This window comes from Ambystoma mexicanum, chromosome 14, assembly GCF_040938575.1.
Source record: "Ambystoma mexicanum isolate Mex_15411 chromosome 14, UKY_AmexF1_1, whole genome shotgun sequence".
NCBI lineage: Eukaryota > Metazoa > Chordata > Amphibia > Caudata > Ambystomatidae > Ambystoma > Ambystoma mexicanum.
Window position 1 is genome coordinate 51,817,859 of NC_090940.1, and position 13,994 is coordinate 51,831,852.

Below are 13,994 nucleotides of genomic sequence, written 5' to 3' on the forward strand. Positions count from 1 at the left end.
AAGGGTGGCAGAGTCAGTGCTGTGGTTACCTGTGATAGGGATGAGGATCTGGGTGTCATCTGCCTAGTTAGTGTAGGTGACACTCAGATCATCAAGGTGTTCAAAAACAGGTTTGGTAAATATATTGTAGAGCGTTGGGGCGACGCAAAAGCCTTGAGGCACCCCGCACGTGACCCGAGAGGGTAGGGCTTCTGCACTAGGGGAGAAGACAGGAATGATTGAGTGCATGGGATGGCATTTGGGGAGAAATGAGCAGCTGAAGCTAGGTGGTTGCATAGGATATTGTGGTCAACTAGATCGAATGCTGCAGAGAGGTCTAGTAGGAGCAGTAAGGCTGGTTTCCCTTTATCTTTTAGATCACCCATTTGGATTTTTAAGTCTAATAGGGCAGTTTCCGTCCCATGTCATGGTCGGAATCCAGATTGTCGAAGACCAAGAAGGTTGTTGGTCTCAAGGTAATTTTGTATTTGTAGGTATGCTACTAAGTCTAGTATTTTCAGAATGAAAGGAACTGTTGTGATACGGCGGTAGTTCCTAGGTATATTAGGGTCTAGAGATGTTTTTTTTAGGAGTGGTAGTACCCAAGCGTTTTTAAGATCCTCTGGGAACCTGTTATTGGCGACGGAGGCATTGATTAGGTTCGTGATGAATGGGGTAAGTTCAATGGCGTTCATCATGTTCATGACACAGCTGGGTCTATACCTATACAATAGACTCAGCTTCGGCGTATCGTCGGCTGCCGAGATCTTACAGGCCAAGAACCACAATGTCATCAGGCACATCACAAACTGTTTAAATTACAGTGATGTCATTCTGGTTTTCGGCACAGACACAGAACAACATGACAATGACAACACCTTAGCCAGAGTGTGCATGGCACTGGAAGCTAGCAAACCTCACTCTGGACAAGGACAAAGGTGAATTCCGAAAAGGCACACTCCGATTATTTGGTTACATTTTCTCAGTGCAGGGTATGACACCAGACCTACAGAAGGTGACCACCCTGAACAAAACAGCCCAACCCACCAATGTCAGAGCTACGGTCATTCCTAACTCTCACCAGCTACTGCAACAGATACATAAAGGAATTTGCAATAGTCCGCGAGCCCCTGAGAGCTCTGACAAAACAACACGCCTTGTTCCTGAGGTCCAAGGAATGTCAAGAGGCATTTGGCATCATTTGTCCGAGAATTTTGACAACCGAGCACATGGCGCATTTTGACACAACAAGGTGCACTGAATTGATGTGGACGCCCACCCAGTGGGTGTAGGGGCCATATTGGTTCAAGTTGATGACGACTCCATGAAAAAGAGGCATATAGTTTTGTATGCTAGTAGGAGTCTTTCCAAAATGGAGCAAGAGTACTCACAAGCCAAAGGAAAATAGGGCCTGGTGGTGGTGTGGGCTTGTGAAAATGTCCATCTGTTCTTCTGTGGAACGCCTTTCACCGCTGTGATGGATCATCATGCTTTGCTTTTCATTTATAGCAACCCACAGGCGAGGATTCCTCCCAGGATAGCGAGATGGGCACTGAGGCTGCAGGACTATGAATTCAATGTAATTCATCGTCCGGGAAAAGAGGAAAATCCTGCTGACTTCCTATCACGACACCCACTGGAAACGGCGACCCCTGAACCATTGATAGCTCACCGATGTATCCATTATGTAATACACTACGTGACTCTGACTGAGGTGGATAACCTGAACATGCTACACGAGTGTGTACAGGATCATGCTTTTCAAATCACTGCTGAGTGCCTGAAGACGGGGTGGTGGAAACACGCCAGGAAGATGGGGGAGGGGGCCTCACAAGAAGTTCAGAATGATGCCGAGAGCGTGTTACTGTGAAAGAATAACTCTCGCTATCAGAAGATGGACTACTATTAAAAGGAACAAAACTACTCATTACAGCCACATTGAGACGACAGGTGGTTGAGCTAGCACATGGAGGACATTGTGTCAACCAAATGTTTTATTGCGGCAGAAAGTGTGGTTCCCACAGCTGGACAGCCGAGTGTAAATTAAATGCCGAAGAGGTGTCTCATCTGCCCTCTCATAACGCCATACACATGCCCAGCACTTCCCAAGATAATACAACTGCCTCAGAGGATCTGGGATGAAGTGGCTATTGACTTCTTTCGACCAATGAATGGAGGACAGTACATACTGGTAGCCGTGGATGAATAGTGGCGTCCACCGCGGCTCACCATGTCATCCCAGATTTGGACACAATGTTCTTAGCATATGGTTGTCCCCCGATGGTCAAATCAGACAAAGGAGCCTTGTTCACCAGCCAAGACTTCAGAACCTTTCCAGAATACATAAGATTTAGGCATTGCCGAGTTACCCCTCTATGGCCTCAGGCCAATGGGATTGTGGAAAGATTCACGGGGAACTTGAATAGAGCTCTACAGATTGCACACCTGACCGGCAAACCATCGGAACAGTTATTAAATGAATTGTTGAGGGACTATGGAAATACACCTCATAGTATGACAGGGAAGTGTCCCTCAGGAGTAATGTTTAGGCGCAACATAAGAACTAGGATACCTCACCTCCCGAAGTCCGACAAGGCTTACCAGGAAGATGAGAAGATAAGGGATTGAGACGCACATGCAAAAGAGAAGATGGAGAACTATGCAGACACCAAGCGCCAAGCAAGGGAGTCTGGCCTGGTGGTGGGTGTTATGGTGATCGTTCTTCAACCCAAAACACACAAGCAGACCATGGCGTTTCATGCTGCTCAATGGTGGTCGTTCTGAAGAAGGGATCCATGGTGACAGCAGAAAATGACAGTCGCTAAGTGACCCAGAACTCATCTGATTTTAAATGAATGGTGGGAGTGTACTGGGTAAGGAGGTATCAAAGTGACAGTGAGGCGGAACGTTGTGAATCAGATACGTCATGCCAAGGTGACGGGGAAGAGTCAGAGAGTGATGCCAGGGAGGAACAGGAAGAGAGATCACAGGGAGCTGAAGACGGAGATCGAATGGAGAGACTGCAACAGGCAATAACCCGGCCTCACAGACTCATTGAAGTAATGAGGTAACAAGGATGTATAATTTAAATAGGGGGGGGGGTTGTAGTGTCCTTGAGGGCTGTCTGCATCGTTAGTGGTCAGGTGCAGGGCTTGAGGGAGAAGAGGGGAACAGGATATGATGTGGGGTGGGAGGGCAGATTGAAGTAGGGACGTCTGAATAAAGATGTGTTTCCCAAAGCTCTGTGTCCCTGCCTTTCTTGTACAAGGAGGCGCTGTGTGGGAGCAAGTCCAGGGGGACTCACCCAGGGCATTACAAGAAACAGTGAAGGGGTTGCATAGGAGCTGGGATAGATACCGAGAGCAGGGGATGAAGGGCACTCCAGAGGGCGTTGGGGGTGGGTGGGGAAACTAGGGTTGAGTGGAGCAGTCACCGATTGGCCAGATGGACTGTGAAGTGTATTACCAGAAGTGTTGGATGGAGGGGGCAATAGTATCTACATTGGTGACTTGTTCTAAAGACAGGACTTCTTCAGTTTTTCCCTCTTGCATTTATTTGTTTCCAGCCTGGCGATGTGGTGGTGAGCTGGCCACCGCTCATGGTGAGATTCTCAGCCAGCTTCAGCGGTGCCTTGGTTAGGATGTGGTTGCTGTAGTCTCCCTATCCTCTCCTGCTGCTCTTTATTGTCTCTCTCACTCTCTTCACCCCTCTTCTCATCATTAGCCCACCCTCATCCTTCCTGTGCCCAATAACACTTCCTCTCTTTCTCCTTACCAGCCCCCAAACTTTGAGGTGCCCACCCCATTCCTCTACACTCTTGCTAGTGCTGAGGTCCAACCTCCTCTCTCCCCCTGACTTCGAATTCTCCTTAAACAGTACTATTTGCTTAATGTCTCAACCTGCTCTTGTTGCGGCCTTGAAACTGCAAGAGACCCACATCCTGGTGTGCGCTCATACTTGGAGAGAAGACTTTATCTAACAGTGTGTGCAGCATGTGCATTTACCACTACTAGTTGCCGCCAGTTCATGTGGTATCTTCAGAGAGCTGATTGCCAGAATTCACTGTTCCCTCAGGGCTGTGGAGAGGGTTTGGTTTCCCTTTAACCTGACATGACGCATTACTCTTAGGAGTAAACAGTGGAGTAACTTTGCTGATAATGTTTGGAGGGGACATGACATCTGAAGAAAAGATGCCTCGGCCAAATGAATGGGGACAAAATGGTGTTCCATGAAAGTTGGGGGGACAAACACCCCTTTCCCCCCTAGAATTACGCCCATGGGAGTAAAGCCCTCTACGCTTGATAGTAAAGCAGAGCCCACTAGTTTACAGTCAAAGGGTCACTCCAATGAAGCGCAAAAACAGTCTGAGTCAAGAAGTCGGGCCACTAAAAGGATTGTTTAGGCTTTGTGAGCTTCAGCAAAGAGAGGCCAATTCCCATAGAAGAAAACAGGAGTAAATCTGAGATACTCCTGGAGAATGACTGTTCCATTCCTGAAGAAGCTACTAAGGTTTTCCTGCAGAGCGACTATTCCATTCACAAAGAAGTATCCAGAGTAAATTCTGAAGTACTCCCGGAGAAAGACTGTTCAATTCCTGAAGAAGTTACTAAGGTATTCCTGGAGAGAGACTATTCCATTTACAAAGAAGCACCCAAAGTAAATTCTGAAGTACTCCTGGCGAAAGACTGTTCAATTCCTGAAGAAGCAACTAAGGTATTCTTGCAGAGAGACTATTCCATTCACAAAGAAGTAGCCAGAGTAAATTCTGAAGTACTCCCGGAGAAAGACTGTACAATTCCTGAAGAAGTTACAAAGGTATTCCTGGAAAGAGACTATTCCATTCACAAAGAAGCACCCAGAGTACATTCTGAAGTAATCCCGGAGAGAGACTGTTCAATTCCTGAAGAAGTTACTAAGGTATTCCTGTAGAGAGACTATTCCATTCCCAAAGAAGTACCCAGAGTACATTCTGAAGTACTCCTGGAGAAAGAATGTAAATTCCTGAAGAAGTTATGAAGGTATACTGGAGAGAGACAATTCCATTCCCAAAGAAGTACCCAGAGTAACTTCTGAAGTACTCCTCACAAAAGACTGTTCAATTCCTGAAGAAGCTTCCTGAAGAGAGACTATCCCATTCACAAAGAAGTAACCAGAGTAAATTCTGAAGTACTCCTTGAGAAAGACTGTTCAATTCCTGAAGAAGTTACTAAGGTATTCCAGGAGAGAGACTATTCTATTCCCAAAGAAGTACCCATAGTACATTCTGAAGTACTCCTGGAGAAAGAATGTACAATTCCTGAATAGGTTACAAAGGTATTCCTAGAGAGAGACTATTCCATTCACAAAGAAGCACCCAGAGTACATTCTGAAGTAATCCCGGAGAGAGACTGTTCAATTCCTGAAGAAGTTACTAAGGTATTCCTGGAGAGAGACTATTCCATTCTCAAAGAAGTACCCAGAGTAAATTCTGAAGTACTCCTGGAGAAAGATTGCTCAATTCCTGAAGACCTTACTAAGGTATTCCTGGAGAGAGACTATTCCATTCCCAAAGAAGTACCCAGAGTAAATTCTGAAGTACTCATGGGGAAAGACTGTTCCATTCCTGAAGAGGTTACTAAGGTATTCCTGGAGACAGACTATTGCATTCACAAAGAAGTACCCTGAGTAATTTCTGAAGTACTCCTCACGAAAGACTGTTCAATTCCTGAAGAAGCTTCCTGAAGAGAGACTATCCATTCACAAAGAAGTAACCAGAGTAAATTCTGAAGTACTCCTGGAGAAAGACTGTTCAATTCCTGAAGAAGTTACTAAGGTATTCCTGTAGAGAGACTATTCCATTCCCAAAGAAGTACCCAGAGTACATTCTGAAGTACTCCGGAAGAAAGAATGTAAATTCCTGAAGAAGTTATGAAGGTATACTGGAGAGAGACAATTCCATTCCCAAAGAAGTACCCAGAGTAACTTCTGAAGTACTCCTTACAAAAGACTGTTCAATTCCTGAAGAAGCTTCCTGAAGAGAGACTATTCCATTCCCAAAGAAGTACCCAGAGTAAATTCTGAAGTACTCCTTGAGAAAGACTGTTCAATTCCTGAAGAAGTTACTAAGGTATTCCAGGAGAGAGACTATTCTATTCCCAAAGAAGTACCCATAGTACATTCTGAAGTACTCCTGGAGAAAGAATGTACAATTCCTGAATAGGTTACAAAGGTATTCCTAGAGAGAGACTATTCCATTCACAAAGAAGCACCCAGAGTACATTCTGAAGTAATCCCGGAGAGAGACTGTTCAATTCCTGAAGAAGTTACTAAGGTATTCCTGGAGAGAGACTATTCCATTCTCAAAGAAGTACCCAGAGTAAATTCTGAAGTACTCCTGGAGAAAGATTGCTCAATTCCTGAAGACCTTACTAAGGTATTCCTGGAGAGAGACTATTCCATTCCCAAAGAAGTACCCAGAGTAAATTCTGAAGTACTCATGGGGAAAGACTGTTCCATTCCTGAAGAGGTTACTAAGGTATTCCTGGAGACAGACTATTGCATTCACAAAGAAGTACCCTGAGTAATTTCTGAAGTACTCCTCACGAAAGACTGTTCAATTCCTGAAGAAGCTTCCTGAAGAGAGACTATCCATTCACAAAGAAGTAACCAGAGTAAATTCTGAAGTACTCCTGGAGAAAGACTGTTCAATTCCTGAAGAAGTTACTAAGGTATTCCTGGAGAGAGACTATTCCATTCACAAAGAAGCACCCAAAGTAAATTCTGAAGTACTCCTGGAGAAAGATTGCTCAATTTCTGAAGACCTTACTAAGGTATTCCTGGAGAGAGACTATTCCATTCCCAAAGAAGTACCCAGAGTAAATTCTGAAGTACTCCTGGAGAAAGATTGCTCAATTCCTGAAGACCTTACTAAGGTATTCCTGGAGAGAGACTATTCCATTCCCAAAGAAGTACCCAGAGTAAATTCTGAAGTACTCCTGGAGAAAGACTGTTCCATTCCTGAAGAGGTTACTAAGGTATTCCTGGAGACAGACTATTGCATTCACAAAGAAGTACCCAGAGTAATTTCTGAAGTACTCCTCACGAAAGACTGTTCAATTCCTGAAGAAGCTTCCTGAAGAGAGACTATCCCATTCACAAAGAAGTAACCAGAGTAAATTCTGAAGTACTCCTGGAGAAAGACTGTTCAATTCCTGAAGAAGTTACTAAGGTATTCCTGGAGAGAGACTATTCCATTCACAAAGAAGCACCCAAAGTAAATTCTGAAGTACTCCTGGAGAAAGATTGCTCAATTCCTGAAGACCTTACTAAGGTATTCCTGGAGACAGACTATTCCATTCACAAAGAAGTACCCAGAGTAATTTCTGAAGTACTCCTCATGAAAGACTGTTCAATTCCTGAAGAAGCTTCCTGAAGAGAGACTATCCCATTCACAAAGAAGTAACCAGAGTAAATTCTGAAGTACTCCTGGAGAAAGACTGTTCAATTCCTGAAGAAGTTACTAAGGTATTCCTGGAGAGAGACTATTCCATTCACAAAGAAGCACCCAAAGTAAATTCTGAAGTACTCCTGGAGAAAGATTGCTCAATTCCTGAAGACCTTACTAAGGTATTCCTGGAGACAGACTATTCCATTCACAAAGAAGTACCCAGAGTAATTTCTGAAGTACTCCTCATGAAAGACTGTTCAATTCCTGAAGAAGCTTCCTGAAGAGAGACTATCCCATTCACAAAGAAGTAACCAGAGTAAATTCTGAAGTACTCCCGGAGAAAGACTGTTCAATTCCTGAAGAAATTGCTAAGGTATTCATGTAGAGAGACTATTCCATTCACAAAGAAGCACCCAGAGTAATTTCTGAAGTACTCCTCATGAAAGACTGTTCAATTCCTGAAGAAGCTTCCTGAAGAGAGACTATCCCATTCACAAAGAAGTAACCAGAGTAAATTCTGAAGTACTCCCGGAGAGAGACTGTTCAATTCCTGAAGAAGTTACTAAGGTATTCCTGTAGAGAGACTATTCCATTCCCAAAGAAGTACCCAGAGTACATTCTGAAGTACTCCTGGAGAAAGAATGTAAATTCCTGAAGAAGTTATGAAGGTATTCTGGAGAGAGACTATTCCATTCCCAAAGAAGTACCCAGAGTAACTTCTGAAGTACTCCTCACGAAAGACTGTTCAATTCCTGAAGAAGTTACTAAGGTATTCCTGGAGAGAGACTATTCCATTCACAAAGAAGCACCCAAAGTAAATTCTGAAGTACTCCCGGAGAGAGACTGTTCAATTCCTGAAGAAGTTACTAAGGTATTCCTGTAGAGAGACTATTCCATTCCCAAAGAAGTACCCAGAGTACATTCTGAAGTACTCCTGGAGAAAGAATGTAAATTCCTGAAGAAGTTATGAAGGTATTCTGGAGAGAGACTATTCCATTCCCAAAGAAGTACCCAGAGTAACTTCTGAAGTACTCCTCACGAAAGACTGTTCAATTCCTGAAGAAGCTTCCCGAAGAGAGACTATCCCATTCACAAAGAAGTAACCAGAGTAAATTCTGAAGTACTCCTGGAGAAAGACTGTTCAATTCTGAGGAAGTTACTAAGGTATTCCTGGAGAGAGACTATTCCATTCACAAAGAAGCACCCTAAGTAAATTCTGAAGTACTCCTGGAGAAAGAATGTACAATTCCTGAATAAGTTACAAAGGTATTCCTGGAGAGAGACTATTCCATTCACAAAGAAGCACCCAGAGTACATTCTGAAGTTATCCCGGAGAGAGACTGTTCAATTCCTGAAGAAGTCACTAAGGTATTCCTGGAGAGAGACTATTCCATTCCCAAAGAAGTACCCAGAGTAAATTCTGAAGTACTCCTGGAGAAAGATTGCTCAATTCCTGAAGACCTTACTAAGGTATTCCTGGAGAGAGACTATTCCATTCCCAAAGAAGTACCCAGAGTAAATTCTGAAGTACTCCTGGAGAAAGAATGTTCCATTCCTGAAGAGGTTACTAAGGTATTCCTGGAGATAGACTATTCCATTCACAAAGAAGTACCCAGAGTAACTTCTGAAGCACTCCTCATGAAAGACTGTTCAATTCATGAAGAAGCTTCCTGAAGAGAGACTATCGCATTCACAAAGAAGTAACCAGAGTAAATTCTGAAGTACTCCTGGAGAAAGACTGTTCAATTCTGAAGAAGTTACTAAGGTATTCCTGGAGAGAGACTATTCCATTCACAAAGAAGCACACTAAGTAGATTCTGAAGTACTCCTGGCGAAAGACTGTTCAATTCCTGAAGAAGTTACTAAGGGATTCCAGGAGAGAGACTATTCTATTCCCAAGGAAGTACCCATAGTACATTCTGATGTACTCCTGGAGAAAGAATGTACAATTCCTGAATAAGTTACAAAGGTATTCCTGGAGAGAGACTATTCCATTCACAAAGAAGCACCCAGAGTACATTCTGAAGTAATCCCGGAGAGAGAATGTTCAATTCCTGAAGAAGTTACTAAGGTATTCCTGGAGACAGACTATTTCATTCACAAAGAAGTATCCAGAGTAATTTCTGAAGTACTCCTCACAAAAGACTGTTCAATTCCCGAAGAAGCTTCCTGAAGAGAGACTATCCCATTCACAAAGAAGTAACCAGAGTAAATTCTGAAGTACTCCTGGAGAAAGACTGTCCAATTCCTGAAGTAGTTACTAAGGTATTCCTGGAGAGAGACTATTCCATGCACAAAGAAGCACCCAAATTAAATTCTGAAGTACTCCTGGCGAAAGACTGTTCAATTCCTGAAGAAGCTTCCTGAAGAGAGACTATCCCATTCACAAAGAAGTACCCACAGTAAATTCTGAAGTACTCCCGGAGAAAGACTGTTCAATTCCTGAAGAAATTGCTAAGGTATTCATGTAGAGAGACTATTCCATTCACAAAGAAGCACCCAGAGTACATTCTGACGTACTCCTCATGAAAGACTGTTCAATTGCTGAAGAAGCTTCCTGAAGAGAGACTAGCCCATTCACAAAGAAGTACCCAGAGTAAATTCTGAAGTACTCCTGGAGAAAGACTGTTCAATTCCTGAAGAAGTTACTAAGGTATTCCTGGAGAGAGACTATTCGATTCACAAAGAAGCACCCAAAGTAAATTCTGAAGTACTCCTGGAGAAAGACTGTTCAATTCCTGACGAAGTTACTAATATATTCCTGCAGAGAGACTATCCTGCAGAGAGACTATTCGATTCCCACAGAAGTACCCAGAGTAAATTCCAATGTGCTCCTGGAGAGAAACGTTTTAATCTGCATAACACTTACCGGGAATAAGACAGAGTTACTCCAGGAGAGATTTTATTAGACTCACAAATAAACTACGAGGAATAGCTCTGAGTTACTACCGGAGGGACGCTATTTGATTCATAAAGAAGTCCCCCATAGTAACAACCAAGGGACTCCTTGGAAAACGTTTCCATATGAAAAGAAGTTATCAGGAGCAACTATGAGTGACTCCCACAAAGAGCCTGTTCGATTCACAAAGAAATACCAGGAGTAACTCTGAGTGACTCCCACAGAGAGACTGTTCAATTCACAAAGAAATACCAGGAGTAACTCTTAGTGACTCCCACAGAGAGACTGTACGATTCACAAAGAAATACCAGGAGTAACTCTTAGTGACTCCCACAGAGAGACTGTACGATTCACAGAGAAATACCAGGACTAACTTGGTGTGACTCCCACAGAGAGACTGTACGATTCACAAAGAAATGCCAGGAGTAACTCTGTGTGACTCCAACAGAGAGACGGTTCAATTCACAAAGAAATACCAGGAGTAACTCTTAGTGACTCCCACAGAGAGACTGTACGATTCACAAAGAAATACCAGGACTAACTCGGTGTGACTCCCACAGAGAGTCTGTACGATTCACAAAGAAATACCAGGAGTAACTCTGAGTGACTCCCACAGAGTGACTGTTCAATTCACAAAGAAATACCAGGAGTAACTCTTAGTGACTCCCACAGAGAGACTGTACGATTCACAAAGAAATACCAGGACTAACTCGGTGTGACTCCCACAGAGAGACTGTACGATTCACAAAGAAATACCAGGAGTAACTCTGTGTGACTCCCACAGAGAGACTGTTCAATTCACAAAGAAATACCAGGAGTAACTCTTAGTGACTCCCACAGAGAGACTGTACGATTCACAAAGAAATACCAGGACTAACTCGGTGTGACTCCCACAGAGAGACTGTACGATTCACAAAGAAATGCCAGGAGTAACTCTGTGTGACTCCCACAGAGAGACTGTTCAATTCACAAAGAAATACCAGGAGTAACTCTTAGTGACTCCCACAGAGAGACTGTACGATTCACAAAGAAATACCAGGACTAACTCGGTGTGACTCCCACAGAGAGACTGTACGATTCACAAAGAAATACCAGGAGTAACTCTGAGTGACTCCCACAGAGAGACTGTACGATTCACAAAGAAATGCCAGGAGTAACTCTGTGTGACTCCCACAGAGAGACTGTTCAATTCACAAAGAAATACCAGGAGTAACTCTTAGTGACTCCCACAGAGAGACTGTACGATTCACAAAGAAATACCAGGACTAACTCGGTGTGACTCCCACAGAGAGACTGTACGATTCACAAAGAAATGGCAGGAGTAACTCTGTGTGACTCCCACAGAGAGACTGTTCAATTCACAAAGAAATACCAGGAGTAACTCTTAGTGACTCCCACAGAGAGACTGTACGATTCACAGAAAAATACCAGGACTAACTCGGTGTGACTCCCACAGAGAGACTGTACGATTCACAAAGAAATGCCAGGAGTAACTCTGTGTGACTCCCACAGAGAGACTGTACGATTCACAAAGAAATACCAGGAGTAACTCGGTGTGACTCCCACAGAGAGACTGTACGATTCACAAAGAAATACCAGGAGTAACTCTGAGTGACTCCCACAGAGAGACTGTTCAATTCACAAAGAAATACCAGGAGTAACTCTTAGTGACTCCCACAGAGAGACTGTACGATTCACAAAGAAATACCAGGACTAACTCGGTGTGACTCCCACAGAGAGACTGTACGATTCACAAAGAAATACCAGGAGTAACTCTGTGTGACTCCCACAGAGAGACTGTTCAATTCACAAAGAAATACCAGGAGTAACTCTTAGTGACTCCCACAGAGAGACTGTACGATTCACAAAGAAATACCAGGACTAACTCGGTGTGACTCCCACAGAGAGACTGTACGATTCACAAAGAAATGCCAGGAGTAACTCTGTGTGACTCCCACAGAGAGACTGTTCAATTCACAAAGAAATACCAGGACTAACTCGGTGTGACTCCCACAGAGAGACTGTACGATTCACAAAGAAATACCAGGACTAACTCGGTGTGACTCCCACAGAGAGACTGTACGATTCACAAAGAAATGCCAGGAGTAACTCTGTGTTACTCCCACAGAGAGACTGTTCAATTCACAAAGAAATACCAGGAGTAACTCTGAGTGACTCCCACAGAGAGACTGCACGATTCACAAAGAAATACCAGGAGAAAGTCTGAGTTAAACCTGGAGAAAATTGGGTTGGTGTGCATAGAAGTTTCCATGATTTACTCGGAGGTATTCCCAGAGACAGACTATTTGATTCACAAAAAGTAACCAGGAGTAAGTCTGAGTTTCTCATGGAGAGAGACTATTTGATTCCCAAATAGGTTTCTAGAGTAAATCAGAGTTACTCCTGGAGAGAAACTTTTCACTCGGAAAAAAAATCATCAGTAGTAACTCTGAGTAATTCCTACAGCAACACTATTTTATTCGCAAATAAGGTACCCTTACTTACCCCTACTTACCTCTGCCTTACTATTTTCTTTGCAGGTGCAGACTCCCTATTGGAGTAAGTCAGGAGTAAATCAGGGTTACTCCTGATGACGTTTGGGGGAATCGAGTAGACTGCCTATTGGAGTAAGTCAAGAATAAGTCAGGCTTACTACTGATAACATTTGGGGGAATCGAGTAGAATCTCTATTGGAGTAAGTTAGGAGTAAGTCAGGGTTACTCCTGATAACTTTTGGGGGAATCGAGTAGACTATTGGAGTAAGTCGGGGCTACTCCTGATAACTTTTGGAGGAATCAAGTAGACTCTGTATTGGAGTAATTCAGGAGTAAGTCTGGGTTACTCCTGATAACTTTTGGGGTAATCGATTAGACTCTCTATTGGAGTAATTCAGAATTAAGTCAGGGTTACTCGTGATAACTTTTGGGGGAATCGAGTAGACTCTCTATTGGCGTAAGTCAGTAGTAAGTCAAGTCTACTCCTGATAACTTTTGGGGGAATCGAGTAGACTCTCTTTTGGAGTAAGTCAGGAGTAAGTCACGGTTACTCCTGATAACTCTTGAGGGAACCGAGTAGACTCTCTATTGGAGTAAGTCAGGAGTAAGTCAAGGTTACTCCTGATAACTTTTGGGGGAACCGACTAGACTCTCTATTGGAGTAAGTCAGTAGTAAATCAGGTTACTCCTGATAACTTTTGAGGGAATCAAGTAGACTCTCTATTGGAGTAAGTCAGGAGTATTTCAGGGTTACTCCTGATAACTTTTGGGGGAACCGAGTAGACTCTCTATTGGAGTAAGCCAAGAGGAAGTCAGGCTTATTGCCACTGCATCTTTGTGAATCAGCCCCATAGTTGTATATTTTGTGCACATTTTCCATGGATTACTTGCAAGTGGGTGTCACCTTCTTAATATTTGAAATGAAATATCCCTATTAGCACAAATGAAGGGATGGAACATGAGGAATAAAGAAGAGAACAGACACTAGCGCTTCAAGGCAACAGCATTTCCTCCGACTAATATGTTTTGGAAGATGTAAAGCTTTGACTTTGATGTTTCCAGGGAAGATGACACTATTATTTAGGCTGCCTGGGGCCTGGTATGACAGTTCCCTTCATGCAGCGGTAACCTTACCTGCCCAGCAGACACAGTGCTTCCTCACATCAGTGCAGCCATCCATCAGCCCTTTGTTTAC